Genomic DNA, 17684 nt, shown 5'->3' with positions numbered 1-17684 from the left:
ATTTGATGAACTATCCAAACGTTTTAACAAATATTTCATACTTTTTTTTGTAACAATCAATTTTTCCTTTTACTCTCTCTCTCTCCAGCCTTCCTATGTGCGACAGTAAACGAAACCCGCCACGATCAGCTTGCCGTGCAGATTAGTAGCGGAAGAGCTGAAGCGATGTGTGCGATGCGTTCGAACAGCCGCCACCTTTGTGCAACAGGACAAGATCGGTGCTCCGCATCAGTAGCGACATTCATTTGACCAGTCTGGTATCTTACCAGTAAAAAACGTAAAGGTAAGTTAGCTTTGGCCCCTAGCTTTTGCACGGGCAAATTGGAGCCTGGATCGTTCCAAACGTTTCCATCCGCAATTAGCTAGTGCCCGAGAGTATATCCTGTTCCCGCGTGTGGTGCGGTGGTTAAGCCGTATTATTTGCAACGATAAGTCATAGTTCACCACTTATTAGCGATTTCCGCTAGCTGGGCCGGCATTAGCATGTTTTTTTTGCACAAATAAACGCATTACCCGTTCCATTATTCTCCCTCACCTCAGGGCTGGGAGTTATCGGGCGGTGCTGGTTTAGGGTTATCGTGTGGCGTACAGGATACTTCAACGTTTCCGCTTTGCCCCCGCAGCTGCGTCATTTGAAGAGCAAAACTTTTCCTCGCGATATGCGAAAAAGCTTTTATGTGGAAATATGGTTGTTTTTGGTGCAGTAATTTACTCGTGAGTAAGTTCTGCTCCCATCAGGCCATCAAGGTTGCCCCGTACACCGTAAAGGTGCACAATGATTACATTGGACATTGGACGGACGTAGAGCGGCGGCATCGAAGCATATCATTTAAGGGTCAGCTTAATAGCGTCGAGTACATCCCCTTCCTCGACCCGACCCGGGGGTCGGATAGGGTGGTGTGCGAGGTCCTACGAACGAATAATAGCCGCAAACACCAGCGCCAGTCTAATGTCATAACTGGTTGATTTGCATCGCCATAACCATGGAGAATGTGTTCTGTCCACAGTTCACCATCGGCCGATGGTTAGCTTAATTTGCACACGGTAAGGTTACTCAGTGCGCGGAAATCCCATGGTCCGGCGCGATAAGGGTATTTTTGTTTTTGATTGCTTGCTTGCGGTTAATTAAAATGGTTACTCCTCTGTCACCTCTCACCTGGATCACTGGAATAGAGCAACGCTTGCGTTAATCTTACAAGAAGCGCCCGGCAGAGTCGTCCTGGAATCTGGATAAAGCATCTAACGTTATGTGTCAGTACGCGACATAGTGGTCCCGGACGTGAACTTAATGTCACCGTGAAGGTTACCTTGGAAAAACCCCACAACAAAATAGCTATGGATTAAAGGTGCAGGTTCGGATGACTCTTTGAATTACCGTGCTCGAACCACAAAGCTGTCATATTACGCGATTTGGTATCAAGATGTATTGATCTGATCGTATCAGTACTTATGACCAGCTATAGATAATGAGTCACAGATCGGCTTGGAAAGGCTCGGGCACATCCTCATTAGTTAGTTATAATGATAAACTGAACTACTCTCTTTCTCTCTCACACCTGCTGTGAGTAGTGGGGTTATTCACGTCATGAGAAATGACACCGGACAACCATCAGTCCATAAAACACTTCTTATCTCTGCACAGGGAGTTGCTAAATAACAGTCAACTTCCGATCGATAACCTAAGGAGGTGTAGTATCAGGCCAAAAAGCTCTTTAAGACTGACTAGTTGAGCTCGTTTGTTCACTGAGACGAACTGAATGTCTTATGTGAGTTCTTGGTAAGTGCTTGCTCATCTGGAGCTCAGAGTTCTCGCTTACCTGTCCACCTCGAACATCTGATAGCTCCAAGGAAAGCTCAGTAGCTCACAGGACACAGCTCTGTTAGCAGAGTACCGCCAGGTCGGCATTCCCAACGGTCGCTCGCTACTTTCTGCAGCTTCCAGCTGTAGCAAACGATCGGTATTCTAGCGGCAGCTTTCAGTGCCGTTCCTTCGGTTGAATTTCGGTTTTGCTTGCTTACCTCGTGCAGCAATTCCTCTCTAATCAGGTTAAACGGGAAAGCATCATCTATAAAAGGCCACCATGGTATCTTCGCCTAGATCCTTTCCAGCGCTGCATAATTTCGTTTGCTTCGCACATCTGTTTCAGTAACGAAACCCTGGTGGACAATGGCCGTTTGCGTCACTCGCATTATACCGAACTGGTTGTCTTCAGGCAGCAGCAAAATCGTAGCTCGTGCCTTTTCGTCGCCTTCGAGCCATTTCACCTCGACAATTGATCCAGCTTTTGACCTTCTACTGCGGGCGTGCCATGCTTGACAGACGTCCACAGACTTTCCCGGCTTTGTAGCGCTTCGGTTTCGTCTCTGATTCGTGAACTTCGGTGAAACTTACTGTTTCAGACAAACAGATGCAAAATACCTCTGTTAGCAGAGTAATAACCACCAACCTTACACCGCTGCTTCAAATAACAGAATCATGTATGTCATCTTTTTCTATGTGTACTTTGATTGTTTCGATTCCTCAACAAGCGCACGAGGAGCATAGTGATTCATTCTTTTCCTGCTAATCTGTCTGAGAACTCTTCCTAGCCTACCGACAACCGCTGTACAGAAGTACCTTGCAAACGAGGTAATACCCAGCACCATTATCGATCGTCGGTGTAAATAGGCTCGAACCCATTTGGTTGTAAAATGGCAAATTATCATCACACGTCATTGGGCAGATTCCTGGCCCTGGAAGCTAGTGCACACCCTGCTTCCACATGATGCAGCTAGTACCGGCAATTGCTTTATTAAAATGCCCATCCGAGATGTGGCGGCGAGACAAACGATCAAGATGGTGCGCAACCACATGCATCGCACGATAAAGTGCATGTTGAGCAATAAATTATCATTGTGTTGGGGGGGGAGGGGTGATGGAGCAAGCTGCAAGCCTTTGCAGTCCACCAATTTCCCATGTCAATTGAGTTCATTAAGGGGCGCGCGCGTAGCGTCGTAGATTGACCCGCCAGGAAAAGTGGCCAAGATTTGATGGTTGAGCAGCTCGGTTGCTGATTTCTCGAAAATTCCGCTCTTCCCAAGAACCCTTTGGGGACAAACTTCATATTAGTGCTTAGCTGGGTTGGATTTTTGGGAGGGGGGGGGGGTACCTTTATCCGGCTTTGGTTCACGAATCGCCAGGCAAACTTGGGCTGCGTTATCCGTTGGTCCGTTATCGGGCGTCATTGTTGGGTTGATAACGTTCCCGGCTACTGATTTGGTGGTGTGCCCATCTATTTTCGTTGATTTGCACGTGTGACGTGTCTTACAATTAACAGAGAGAGAGAATAGATTAGAGTCGTGGCAGCAGTTTCCAAATTCAGCACGCTATCAACAGTACGCTGCAGGTAAAATTCTTGTGAGTTAAAATCTTTATTGAATTAAAAACATTTTTTTGCGTGATGCCGTTTTCAGCAAATTTTTCACGATCCTTATTTTGACATCATCATCAAATATCATTTGATAAAAAGAAGCCGGAAGTCCTTTCGTGTCCTTCTGTGTCGTTCCGTGTTCTTTTTTTTTGCATATCTTACTGCCAAACTTAATTTTCAAAGAATCATTGTCTCTTGCTACTGAATTCTTTCCACTGCTCAGAGTCCTCGATCTCCTCCTCCGGCGTACAGCTTCGCAGAGCTGGTATTAAATTCACATCAGCAGCAGCACATTAGTTCGTGCCCAGCACTGTAAATTAACGCTAATACGTGCGTGCAACTCTCGACCCGCACCGTAAGACGTGCCGGGACCACCGTCATCGCCTCGTTGACGAGCTATATCTATCGATACGAGACTGCCAAGCAAGAGTAGGGTGGATCGATCGGAACAGTGGGGTTTGTAGCCAGCGCTCCTGCAACGGGACTTCCGCCCACGAGGACGCCCCGTTAGTGTAACGTTGTGCCGTGCTAGCCGGGGACGTGCGACAGGTCAGTTATTTTGTTAAGCTATCACGTGGTCGACGAGGAAGCTTGGTCGACGTCATAGTCTGGCGGTGTGCTGCACTATGGGAGCGACCGGGAAGAAAATGTGGTCGAAATTTAACTATTTAAAGTTTAAAAAAATTTACCACAACTTTCCTTACTTCTACGCTTTTTTAGCGATAGAGTGAAGAAAGCATGCACAAAAATGGATTTTTTGATTTGAAATCTGTATTACTTTGTTTAATCCGTTAAAGTACTGGGCGTCTCCAGCCAAGTAAAGCCAAACAATTGTCAGAACTTGTACTGGATGGATGCTGCTGGATGTGAATACTAGAAAACAAAAGTCTTCTAAATACAAGACAAACAACATTTAAAAAATATGAAAAATACACATTCTATTACAATATCATGTGAAATTTTGTCTATCATTACCATCGTAGTCTATTCTTTAACTATTTTAAACTTCATTTAAAGCGCATCTGAATATAGAGGTGTTACTTTTTATATTTTATAGAAAAATTGAAAGATTTATGATTATTTTAAAACTATTTTTGATATGCTTAACAACGGTGCATTTAGAATTTTTGTTTTGATCTCTAAGTTAGCTGTTCTTGCACTCGAAAGGCCTCAAGACCGGTATCGATCTGGTGTTGATTTTTGTTCCTATATTTGACCATATCCGCACCGATAGTTCAATGGAGTGTCGTGTGAACGCTCTTGAATGGATGTAAGAATTCGGTCCACATACGGGCTAGGGAGCGTGGTCGATGCAGCCATTCAGCCCGATGCTCCGTTGATTGATTGGAGCGTCTCGAGAATTTCGCTGCCGCGCTGCGCTGGTGAATAATTAACGTCTGGCAGCGTAGGGATCGCGGTACGTGGTGCGGTTGCTAAGTAAGGAACCGCCCGGTACGCTTCAACCGAGCGCCGGATATCGATCCCTCACGCACCGTGCCCCCTCAGTTGGTCATGTTTCTTCCGGGGTAATTTGCAACAATTATTGGCCACCACGATGACTTCCCCGGCCCCCACCCTCCCCCCCCCCCCCCCCGCGCCAGAGAACGTTCTTTGCGTGACGTTTAATTTCGCAAAACCCGTCCGCTGCAAAGTGGCGTTCGTAGCTTAATAATGACATTTGACAGCCGGGGCCGGGTTGAAATTGAAACTTCATTGACCGAGCGAAATGGCTCAACTGTTGTCGTTTTGACGAGAGAGAGAGAGAGAGAGAGAGAGAGAGAGAAACAAATCCCTAAAAAGACGAACAAAAATGAAACCAACAGCATCGACAAGCGTCGTTGACGAACGATGCCGAACATCGCCAGGCGTCACTACGATTGACCTTGACCAAAGTGCTCAACCGGCTGAATAGATTGGCAGCCGGGGCTGACGGGGGGCCTGATCGGTCCTCTGCCGGGTGCTGTACGGTGTGTTGAAATTTTTTTTCTTGTAAACGTTTGTTGCCCAAGCAAACATGGACGCGTACTGTTGCGGCACCGAGCCCTTCCTCGTTCGTTCGGTTGTACGAATTTTGACAAATCTGTCTGCACACACACAGCGTTCGCAACAATGAAATGGACTTTTATTTTTTGTGGTACAAGCTTAGGGTGCCGATTCTCTCCAGAAGTCCAGAGACACAGAGATACGCACCCCTAATACCGGCCGATAAGCGCCCCCCTCCGAACAGGGGTGGAGGTGGAGGAAAACAGCTGTGCGGAAGGCAGAAACCAAACCGTACAAATCTGTTTGATAAATACACGGCAAAGCAAATAAAGTTTCAAGGCAAAGCTTTCCGAAGGCAGCAGCAGCATCGTTATGCCAAACAGTTCAATGAATGTTGAAGCTTGGTGTATCGTAGCTCATTCTCGTGCCCCTGCCCGGTATAGGTCCCGCGGTACGGGCGTTTAATTATTTTATTAATTAATTTACTGTCAATTACAGATATTGCTAACGAGTGGAGCATACCGAGCTCTGAAGCACTCTGTTTTGCTTCCTATATGTATGTTTGATAAGCACATTTTTTGCTGTAAAAGTCCTAATTATTTAAACATTTTGGAAAAACTTCAGATAAAAAGAAAATTGAAATGAAATATTATTTAACTCAAATGAACTATTACTGACCTCAATCGTTCTGGAAGTGATTGACGACGGTACTCACTTGTGTTCATTTTCGTTCATTCACGTGCCCTGGAGCACCAAAGCTTGATACTCGTAGCCAAGCTAAAATTTACAATAAAACTCTCCTTTAGGGGCAATACAAATCAAACAATTATTGTACTGGTCCTTTTATCTAGGTCTAGGTCCCTTTATCTATAGCGCAATTTTATCGAGCAAAACTCCAACCTTTAGATTTAAGAATACACCGACTGGGCTTTCGAGACAAACGTTAGACGGCCCGGTGGTAGAGACCTCAACGGTGCCGGTCTTCAGTCGGCAGGTCCGGGGTTCAAATCCCATCTGGGTTGTTCCATGGTGATGGTGAGGACTGATTATCCAACTACATTGTATCATTTAGTGTAGTAAACCAAAAATGGGGCTGGCTTAATAAGAGCTGTCACCGTGAGTGATTTGTTGATAGCTGATCAGTTGGGAACTCACAGATATTCGATAGATATTCGGTTAATATCGGCGAGATGGGATTTAAAAAAAAAAACATTCGTTTGAGATGATATGATGATGATAATAGAAATGAAATTTGAAAATTGTTTAAATTAATTTAAAAAAAACAAACACTTTGAGTGAGTGTTAAATTATGGCGCGAAACCCCTCAATTTCACATGCTTCAAACCACCAGCGAGACATGATGGCCAGTCAGCGGAGTAACCACCGAACGTGCCTCGGTACACGGAGTAGGATGAGTCGCTGAAGTGGTAAGGTTGCGCCTCCAAATAGGGATGTGTGATGGTGCTGCGAGTTGTTTCTGTTGAAGCACCATCACTCATCGGCCATCTGAAATCGACCATCGGTACCTGTGGTGCGCACTTTAGGGTTGTTTAGTCTTCAGTGTGCTCTTCAGTGTGCCCCGCTCGATTATGTTCTTTTACCCTTTCCATGCCGACCTTGCTCTCATCTCTGCCATCGATGACACTCGTAATCGTGCGGCAATGGCGCATCCTTCGACGGAAACTTCTGCTGGGGGGGGGGGGGGCAGTTTTGAATCGACTCACGTACAAACGGCCGTTACTGTCTAGAATTGTCGCACGCTTGTCCCTTAACCTGCCGACGATCCCAGGTCCGTTGGTTGGCATGTCTAACACCACCTTGCACGCCTCTGACCTAGAAGAACCTCACAGATCACAGAAGCAAAAGTAGGTTTCCCTACCGTGCGGCAGCTGCAGTTGAGCCTTGCGCCTACCCGCCCCCCAGCACGGTATACGGCCGTGCAAATCTTTCAGTGGAGTGCCCTGACCCAATGAGCTCTCTCGTAACTTGTTTGACGTCTTTTGCAACTCGGTGTGTGCACCGGTGCCCTCATCGCTGCGGTCTGGGCGGCCTGGCACGGTGTGTCGCTGCAAGCCCTACTCACTCACTCACTCGCCTAACGTGCGTGTGTCAGGTGCCAGTGCTCGAACCTTCGAGCCTGGGACACCTGGGTGCCCGCGCGAATCTGGCTGGAAAGATTCATCTTCCTTTTTTGTTTTTGATTGTGTGTGGTGCATACTGTTGCCGCTCCGAAATCCGACCCCAAAGATTGTCGGCTAATTTGCAGATGTGTAGCGCGGTGGAACTAATGCACGATGACTTACCGAAATTCGCGTCGCGCGTCATCTTAGGTCGGATTTGTTGTGCCGGGTCGTTCGGGAGTGCGATCAGACAGTTTCGAAGATTCTTCATCCACAGTATTCCAACCACGCACACACACGCACACAAATACACACAGAGAGAGAGAAATACGTTTCCGGTCGAGGCAACGCCCGACCGGTGCGGATTGACGTCAAACGTGGGCAAATTTGCTTTCGCATGCCGCACACACATGCCCGGGCGGGTCGGTACCGTGGGCGCGGAAGCACATTGCCGGATGGCAAAGTCGGTGCCGATGCTGTACGTGCTCGCCCGCTTTTTGCCAGCTTTGTTGTTGCGTCTTTCGTGTAGGCAGTGATTTTCGTTTTGTTTTGCAAGACCATCTGCAGCATGGTGGATGGTGCGGAATAGTTGGGGAGCATTTTCAAGCTGATAGTAGGATAGATTGATTTGATTCGTTTCGGAACAGTCAATGGAAATCTGTTTTCTACTCGCATTCTAGTGAGTGCCTTATCCGACTTTGATGTCTCTTTTTCTTTCTCGTCTTTACTTAACGCCTTCTTAAGCTCCAGCCTGCCATTTCTTACTAACTAAACTTTTTGATACCACCTACTTGGATAGTCAGTCCTCACTATTTCATGTAACCATAGACAGAAGAGAGGAACAGCGAGGTCTCACAGATTCAAAGTTCTCAACAACACAAAAATCCTCACTTCGGGGTAACGGAGCCCGGATGAGATTTGATCTCCAGTACTGGTGTGTTAAGACCGTCCTCGGAAATTTATGTTCGAGAGCTTAAAATCTAATTGTTAAGGAACTGTTTTGTTTACTTTTCATTTGATCCAAAATTGAGGTTTCTAGAGTGATACCGATTTTTTTAAATATTTTTATTTTATTTATCTTGGCCAAATACTGAAGCGAAGAATACTTTTTAAATTAAAATTATTGTTCATCAGCTTCCAAATTTTTATATGTATGAACCTGTCGATTTTCAAACGAAGTCAATCTTGGAAACAGTATGGTAATACCTGAGGTAGTTGTCTGACGCGACGGTTGAGTGCGGTCCAATGGCTCAGTAAGATGGCCACCGAGCGAACACGGAAATCCCGGCTTTTTTACTGTAACGATCGCAATGACCTCTGTGAAGAAGCATTCCAGATCGCGGCTGTAGAAGAGCGGACCGTAGAAAGGTAAGAGAGTCTCATTAAGACTCCCGAAAACCCTCACTACGATGATTAACGACAGAGGGGTTTCGTCGGTAAGAATCCGGAATGTCCCATGGATCTCTAAGGTCATGGAAGAGATGCTTGTTTGGTTATTGCTACTTAACAAGGTTGCACTAGGAGAATAAGAAGCTTGATGTTCTATTTCTTCACTTTGATGTTTGAGATATCGATATGTTGCCTTCATTCCTCTCACAAAAGTCCATCGTGCTCAGTACTTAATAATGAGCTAAGTGTAGTTGTCAACGGATAGCCTAATGATCCGACGTTGTTCCGGTTCTCTTAAAATAGACATGTTTATGACTAAGAACGCTCCATTACACGAAGAATAGATGAAGTTGTAGCGATCAGTAATTGATTGTGTTGTAAAATAATTTATTTCCCATCTCATGGGGACAGCCCACAGAGACAAATCGTGGGAATCTACGGGATATATGGTTCCAATTAAACGCAGTCGCGTCCGTTGTTGTTACGCGTTATCCTGTGAGTCATGTGTTCTATTTCCTGTGAAACAACACACCCAACACAGCGCACATTATACAATCAAAATCGACAAGTGGGACTCTCGTTTAGCAATTGCTGCCCACCCATATTGCGACCGGACCGGGGTAATATTTATTGCTCGTTGAATAAATCCGAGTGATTTATTTTACATTTACCCAGCCCACCGCTGCCGCGATTGGTGGTTTCGCGAGGGTGCGAAATTTTCCAACGCACACACACGCACACCGCTTTCCATTGAAACCACTTTTCCTAACGGGTACGGCGGCGTGGGGGGGGGGGGGGGGGTTATTTTAAAGCCCCGATCCGTAACACGGGGCGTACCGCCCAGGATCGAAGCATGATCATCGAGTCGAAAAACTTTGCCCAGCTTCCGGACAACCGTTGTGATGAATATTCAATGTACTGCTTCAGGTGAGTTTAATCGATGCGCCCGGGAGTCCCGCACTGGTTGATTGGTTGGGGTTTTTTCTATTCTTTGCCCCCTCGCCAACAAACGTCACACGGGGGCTTTGAGTCAGCGGTGCTTTTAAACGCTGCCCTTGAGTGATGTGGCGTCAGATGGGTTTTATTTTCACATCCTTAAGAAGCTTTTCTCACTTGAAGGGATATAATTCTCTTTTAACTTTGATTTTGAAAATTATACAGCAGGAGTTTTTGGCGGGACTTAAAAAGGGTTTTGATGGAATTTTAAATTTATGACAATTTTTTTGTGATTAGCTGCTTCACCGGATTTGACTGAAAATCGGTGGAGATGGTCCACCAATCGAGATTTGGAATTTGGAACTCAAATATTCGATTGGTTCCGAGTGAGGAACGTTTGGCTCATTGTGAAACTTATAGAGAATAATTATCGTCAAACGATCTATCTTCTCCAGCATCCTCTTGAAGGCAAATCTACCGCAAATCCAAGTCTAATCCATTATTCATATCCTGTTTTCATGTGATATTTCCTAGCGAAAAGGCATCGATTAGGAGACTTTACTATAGAAGACAAGCGTTAAGGGCGACCTAAAATATAGAATTTCCCTTTGGCGAATTTATAAATACGAAAACACTTTCAAATGTATGTTTTACATAAACTTTATACAAGCAATAGCTCTCTGAGGGATAAATACACTACGGTTCACAGCGCCTGGAAGTATGCAATCTTTACTTTTAAAATTGCTTCATGAATGACATTTTTAAGGCGACTCCATAAGTTGTCAGTACTTCAGTATTTTTATTAAAGTATTGAAAAAAATGAAGGATTGAAGGCAAGCCCTAGAAGAACTTTACCGAATGGATCGTTAGGTAAGGTTATGACGTCACTGTCCTAAGAAGCAAACAAAACCATTTAAACGTTACTACCTTAAGTGCACTTGACCTAAAGGCACAAAGGGATAAATGATCTACTTTTTCGGCAAAAAACAAGCTTAATAGCTGAAATACAAAATCTGTAACTTCCATCAACTGCAAACAGGCGAAATAATTTTAATTGCCCTTTGAAACCACAAAAAGCTTCGCCCCGTTTTTTTGTGAGCCAAATGAAGCTGGAGCAATCGCCCACTAAACCCGCGCTTCTGACACTAGCTGCCCCTCCCCTAGTGGCCACCCGACACCTAGCTGCGAGGGGTTGTTGGATAAGAAACTCTTTTACCACTTTTTGGTGAGCCGACGGCACCGGGTTATCTTCGCAGTCCTCGTTAATCTCCAACCTCTTGGCGTTGGTGGTGTTGGTGAAATTGGAGGTGGTTCTTTACTGCCATTTTGATGTCGCAGCTCGGTAAGCTCGTAAAGTTCACTGCTTTCTAATTTGGTAATTTCAGCTGCACGATTAGGCTCGCTCGGTTCGTGTTTTGCCTTACTTAATCTGCCGTAGATTCGCACGTGACACAACCGTGTACGGGGAATAAATCCTACAAAAGTGGACGCACAGCACGCCTTAAATTGTTCCAAAAAAAAAAAACTTAGTTAAACGCTTGACCCGCGGGTTAACGATGGGCTGGTTGTGATGTCTTGCTTACGCAGGGCCCAACCAACAAGTGACGTTTCCTGGAAGCATTAAGGCTCGAAAATAATTTAAAGCACCAAAAAACAAGGAAAAAGTTGTTTATGCTACTCGGGCCAGGTGGACATCCCCGCAGAGATCTACTCTGTCCAGTGTGTACGATGAAAATAGGATTGCTGGCGGTAAGCTTGGTGGGACACATCAATCTACATAATTATTTTAATTAAGTGCTTCTCGGAAAGTTAGCCAGCCGCCAGTGTCTAAATTTGGATGGACATCTTTGCGTCGCTATTAATAAGGCTCACGGTACATGTGCACAGCAATACGGCTTTCGGGTTTCAGAGTGAGTGCAACTGATGACGACAATTGGGACATCGTTTGTTTTTTTATATCTAGGGCCGTTCTTTCCGGGAACGTTCGTCGCTTGGTTTCGAATGGCAAATTCGTAGTATTCCAGCTGTTGATAGCTCATGGCTGAGGATGAGTAAAGAGGTTCATCTGGGGATTCATTGTCATCCTCAAGGGACATCTGGTCATCAGGAGATTTTTGAACTCACCTCAAGATTACGTGGGCAATTGCCAGGGAAAATTTAATTTTTTTCGGAAATTTTGCAACATCGCTCAAGATGCAGTGGCCAATTTACATGTAGAAGATATCGAAACTCGTCCAGAAAGTCTCTTACTATCCAGCTTAACAGGATTTAATCCAGTTAATGAATCCAAAAATGACTGTTTAAACCAATTTTTATTGTTATATTTACTAATGGAAATTATAAATAAATATAATTTCACACGGCAGGACCGGGGATCAAATCCTATCTAGACCGCCTTCCCGTGCGCCTTCCCGTGGCTGTTTACTTTACTACTAGGGTAAAATTAAGTCACAGAAAGCCAGAAATAACAGCCACAAATTGTTGGGTAAACAAAAAGTTAAGTTCCTGTAGACGGCCCGTTTTTGCAAGTAACCATCGGTCGCTACACTCAATCTCAATCGGAAGGTGCAGGCGGCGATGCGTTTATGGACACGATTGTTTTTTTGTTGTTGCTGTTGCTCCTGGTTTGTTCATCACAAACCTCTGTTTTGCCAGTTGTTGTTACGTCTGGGGAAGGAATGTTGTTTTCCATCTGCGACCAAATAGAAAAAAAACACACCGACACACACACGCGCGTTTAAACCGAGCTAATGAGATGCAAACAAATGTAGCAAAATAAAAAAGAACCCTCGATCGGATAGTCTTTTTTTGCGATACACGTGCGCCTTCAAGGTATGCGGTGGTTTTTGGACACACCTTTCCAAATATTTGTTAAATGTATCACTGTAAACTGTATCACAGTTTTCGCTTATTAAGGTTTCGCTATTATCTTTTAAATTCGTCTTATTTTATATGTTTATTATTAAATCGCTTTTAAGGACAGCTGCCACATGGTGCTGCGGTGAGTCACAAGATCAATCGCGACGCATCGCCGATCGTTGCGCAAACGCAACCTTGCGCTGAGACCTCATTGAACCTTTCTGTGCGCCGCTCCGTGCAGCGAAGGACAGGGCGGACCGATTTCCTACTGACAATAAAAGTTCATCAATTGCTCGCCGAAGCATCGGACGCGCATGTGGACGATGTTAATGTGCTATGTGATGTCTGTAGATGAATTCGCTCACACGCCAGACGACGATGGCGGAGGGCGTAGTACGAGCCGTTAGATCATTATCCAAGCCTGGTGGTGGCTGTTTTTCTTCATCTCCGTCCAGCCAGGTCATCATATGCTCTTTCCGTTTTGGCGTCCATGGGCAAACCGATCAAGGGGAACCAAACTTCTTCTTCGCGTTCCGGCTGAAGGGAAATCTCTTCTCTTAATTGCGTTGCGTAAAGCGTCCGAATGGAATCCTCCTTCTTGGAGGAGGTTTTGGGCGGGGGGGGGGGGGATTTTGGTTTTTGCATGCTGTTGTGTTTTGTTTTCTGAGCCGTGTAACCATCGTGTGATGGTTTGCCTTGTAAGCGTTAATGTTGCAGCAGCAAGATAACATCGGTCGCTTCGCTTTATGATGCGCTTCCTAGGGTAGAGGTACCTTCTTTCTTTGCCGGTGTTAAGTGATTTCTTTTCACGGCAAGGTTGGAGTCGGAAGGAGCATGATGTATTTTAATCGCTCTTTCTTTCTTGCTATATTGCACGGCAGATGTTGCACTTTTTTTTTTAAAGAAGCTACGTTTTAAGTATTGCTGTGTTTAAGAAAGTCAAAAAATTAATCACTAAAAGTGGTCAATGTGGTCAATTCGATCACGCCCAAATGATGAAACTATTTTGAACCCTAAAAGGGAGTAAAAATAGTTCATTTTTGCTAAAAAGTCAGTCTTGATCCCTAGAAGTTCAGGAGTCTTGCACTAGATTTAACCTCTAGTCAGTGTTTGTTAAAGGTTTGTTAAGTTCCAACTACAGATTAGATTCACAGCTTGCGCGAGTTAACTTTTTCGAAAGATTTTCTTTCGGGTTACGACGTTCGGACGTGATTTTGCGGAGTCCTCCTTCCCAATTTTTATATTAGATTATAAGATTAGTTTGGGGAGGCCCGGTGGAGTAGCGACAACGGCGCCGGTCTTCATACGGCTGGACCCGGGTTCAAATCCCATCCGGATCGCTCACCCGCAATAAAGAATGACTTGGCCACTTTGTGGTATCAATAAGTCTAATAAGCCAAAATATGGCAGGCATGACTCAAGAGGTAAGGCCGTAAGGTAAAATTAAGTCACAGAAAGCCAGAAATGGTAGGCCGAGACCTCTCGAGGTTGAAGTGCCAAAGAAGAAGAAGAAAACCCAAGAGGTCGTTAGGTTAGGCCAAAGAAGAAGAAAAGAGAAGATTTAAGATCATTTTGGACGACGTAAGACATTCTGAATATCCTCGTAGTGGGAGTCGTGATACGACGGTAAAAATGCCTTTTAAATTTTGCAATCCGCGGTTTTCCATATTCTCTAGTTGCCTAGACAAACTGGTCAGCGAAAGTCTCTATTTTTGTTGGATAAGGTTGATGTCAAATTGTGTCAAGATTCACGTGTCTAGTCTCCTTTGGGGACAATGTCGGTTAAGGTTCGTCATAGAAGTTATTGCAGAGAACGCCGTGATGTCTCGGACAAGTATGCAAGCTTCACCAGGAATTATTTTAGAACTTCAGAGAGATGCCTTGGTAAATTTAGAAGTTTGGAAGCTCCATGACGTGCTCTCGTTGCCATCCGTTACTTGTCCTTACATTGCTAGGACAAGTTTGTGAGCTTAACCAGAATATTTCTTCCAGGAAGTTTATAGTTTTCCCTTATTCTCCTGGCTGATTATGGTACTATTGACTAATTAATGGATAGTGATGCAACTTTAAGGCCATTCAAAAATAAATCAGAAGGAAAAGCCATTTCTGTGTGTATAAACTGGTGACATTTGCTCTCCAAATTAACTCAAACATCAACTTTCGATTCATAATTCTAAAAACTGTCGTTCAATCGAAGCCAAACAGAATCAGTGGCGAAACGTTCGCAATGTGCTTACCGGAACACGTTTCCACTTTCAGTGATCAATTACTTTTTTGCTTCCTTCGCCACCTTTTACACCTGTTGTTGAGCAGCACGTTGGCTCGAAAGACTTGCCGGGCACGTGTTTGTTACGAGCGCTGGGGAATTTGACCCGGCCCCGAGAACGGGAGATAGGGGAAAATGCAACGGCTAGCGCACAACAAAAACAGAAATAATAATTGACTGCTCTGTGGTTGCCCATTATAAAGCTCCACGGTCATATCGGCACCATCGATCGGAGATGAGAAAATTTCCCCACACCACCACAAAATTGCAACTCCCTGAGCCCGTGGGTGTGCTGGGGGAGTAGGGGGGTGGGTGGAGAGGAGAGAGAGAGAGAGAGAGCTGGGGGAAACCAAGTCTAAGGAGACCAATAATCTTGTGCGTCGCTAAATTAATAACCGAGCCGTGCCAAAGGCTGACTCAGGCTGCCGGACAAGTGGATGATGGGGTGAAGGTGTGAGAAGGGGCAGAGGTAGAAACCCTAGATCGTTCGGGTCACCTATTGTATGCCACCACCTTGTCCTTGGCAACGGACGGACGGACGGTAACACAACACAGCTAGCTTTGCAGTGTACCGAGCAAAAGCCAAACAGAGTTCGATAAGTCAATAGGCTGCCCCGCACTGCACTTGAGGCGCGCACAATCCTTGGCTGCACACGTGGTCCAGGAAGAGTGGGTCAGTGTGGGGGGAAGGGTCATAGTGGGATTGGAAGATGGAATGAAAGCGAAACACATTATTAGCGTGACAGGATGGATGGAGTGGGACGCATTGTTGAACAACCTGCGGCGCTATTTTGCACCCAGCGTTTTGTTAGCTTTTACTTACAAGAATATTATTATGACGATTTTATTTATTTTGTTTAATATTATAATTATTTTTGCAAATTCTATTTTTGCATCGGAAACTGCATTTACTTATACAATGCTGAGGAAAATGTAGCTTAAAATACCAACAAACAATTTTATCCATGGTAGCTTTGTTGCAGAAGTGCGCGCCTGTAGGTATGCAATTTTGTAAAACGCTAATCAGTCATTGGAAGGTAATTTGAAGAAACTTTTAGCGTTGCTGAGTAAATCAAATTGATGTTGGATTGTAATTAAATGAGAGAATCGAGAAAGGCATGAGGAAAATGACAGAGATTCGAGAGAAAAATTACAGAGAATTGGGAGAAAAATGACAGAAAATCGATAGAAAAAATTGAAAGAGAATCGAGAGAAAAGTCAGATAGAAGCGAAAGAGAAATGAGAGAGAATTGAGAGAAAATCGAGAGAAAATTCAGAGCCAATTGAAAGTGTGTCGAGAGAGAAATGAGAGAGAAATTTGAGAGAAATATGAGAGAAACCAGAGGCAATGAGAGAAAATCAAGAGATAATCGAGAGAGAAATTAAAGAGCATTGAGAGAAAATTGCGAGAGAATCGAGAGAAAAATTAGAGAATATCGAGAGAGAATCGAAAGAAAATTGAGAGAGAATTGAGTTAATAATGGGAGAAAAATGCGCGAGAAATAAGAGAGAAAATCGAGTTAGAAACTAGAGAGAATCGCGTGAGAAATGAGAGAGAAATGAGAGAGAGATCTTTCCTTTCTGTCTCATTTCTCTCTCGATTCTCTCTCATTTGTCTCTCGATTCTCACTCAATTTTCTCTAAATTCTCTCTATAATCGCTCTCATTTATCTCTCTATTTTCTCTTATTTCTCAATCACTTCTCTCTCGATTCTCTTTTATTTCTCGCTCATTTCTCTCTCATTTCTTTCTCGATACACTATCACTTTTCTTTTGATTATCTTTCGATTCCATTTCATTCTCGATTCTCGCTCTCTCTTTCTCTTGCATCTCTCTTATATCTCTAATTTTTCTCTCGATTCTCTCGATTATCCCTCGATTTTCTCTCGATTTTCTATTGATTATTTCTCGATTCTCTCTCTAGTCTCTCTTATTTTTCTCTCCACTTTCTATCGATTCTCTGTCATTTTTCTCTCGATTCTCTTTCTCCTTTCTCATTAGATTCTCTCACATTTCTCTCTCATTTCTCTCAAATTTCCCTCTCAATTCTCTCTCATTTCTCTCCCATTTCTCTCGACTCGCTCTCATTTATCTCTCGATTTTTATTTCTCATCTCTCTTTCGTTTCTCTCTCATTTCTCTCCTATTTCTCTCGGCTCGCTCTTATTTCTTTCTCATTTCTCTTTCGATTCTCTCTTATTTCTGCTCATTTCTCTTTAGTTAGCAAAAATAACCGGCCAAACTGCTAATTTTGTATCACCGCTTCAATCTTCGTTATGTCATTTTGAGATTCAGGTTGTCAAATTACAGGTTTACGGTAGCAATGTGAAATATGGTGAAAATATTCAGACGCTTTACGATGGCTGATTGGCTGTGCAAGTGCTGTTGCAAGAACATTCTAATAGATGTTTACAACCAATTGAAGACTGTTTGGTTGGAATGGTTTCGAATGTGATTTTGTTTCGTTATTGTTATCGCAAATCGTTAGTTGCATTATAAACCTCGAGAGGGATCTCGTTTCGAAATTTGTCACAAAATTCTTTCAACTGTTAAATAAAACAGTAGATTGCATACATATAGGCGCCATAAAGCCTAACCTTTTCCAGTGAGAAGATCAAGTGGTTATAATCCGCAGAACAAGTGTTCATGTAGTCGGCGCATGGAGTGGGCTACCCCTTGAAGGGTTAACATCATTAACATGGTGTAAAGTTCAATGCGGGCG

General features: G+C 44.1%; 1 protein-coding gene across 3 annotated transcripts in view; it reads left to right on the top strand.

Annotated features, from left to right (window-relative positions):
- The window catches only part of LOC118504064 (diacylglycerol lipase-beta-like), a 38319-nt gene that overhangs the window by 10313 nt on the left and 10322 nt on the right, over nucleotides 1-17684 (top strand). For all 3 annotated transcript variants that reach the window (XM_036038100.1, XM_036038102.1, XM_036038101.1), the window contains one exon: nucleotides 89-283. The gene's annotated coding sequence lies outside the window, so the exon portion shown is untranslated. The remainder of the gene's footprint in view (nucleotides 1-88; nucleotides 284-17684) is intronic.

The sequence above is a fragment of the Anopheles stephensi genome, chromosome 2 (assembly GCF_013141755.1).
Source record: "Anopheles stephensi strain Indian chromosome 2, UCI_ANSTEP_V1.0, whole genome shotgun sequence".
In the NCBI taxonomy this organism is placed as follows: domain Eukaryota; kingdom Metazoa; phylum Arthropoda; class Insecta; order Diptera; family Culicidae; genus Anopheles; species Anopheles stephensi.
The sequence above is the reverse complement of the archived record's forward strand: the minus strand, read 5'-3'. Positions and strand labels throughout refer to the sequence as shown.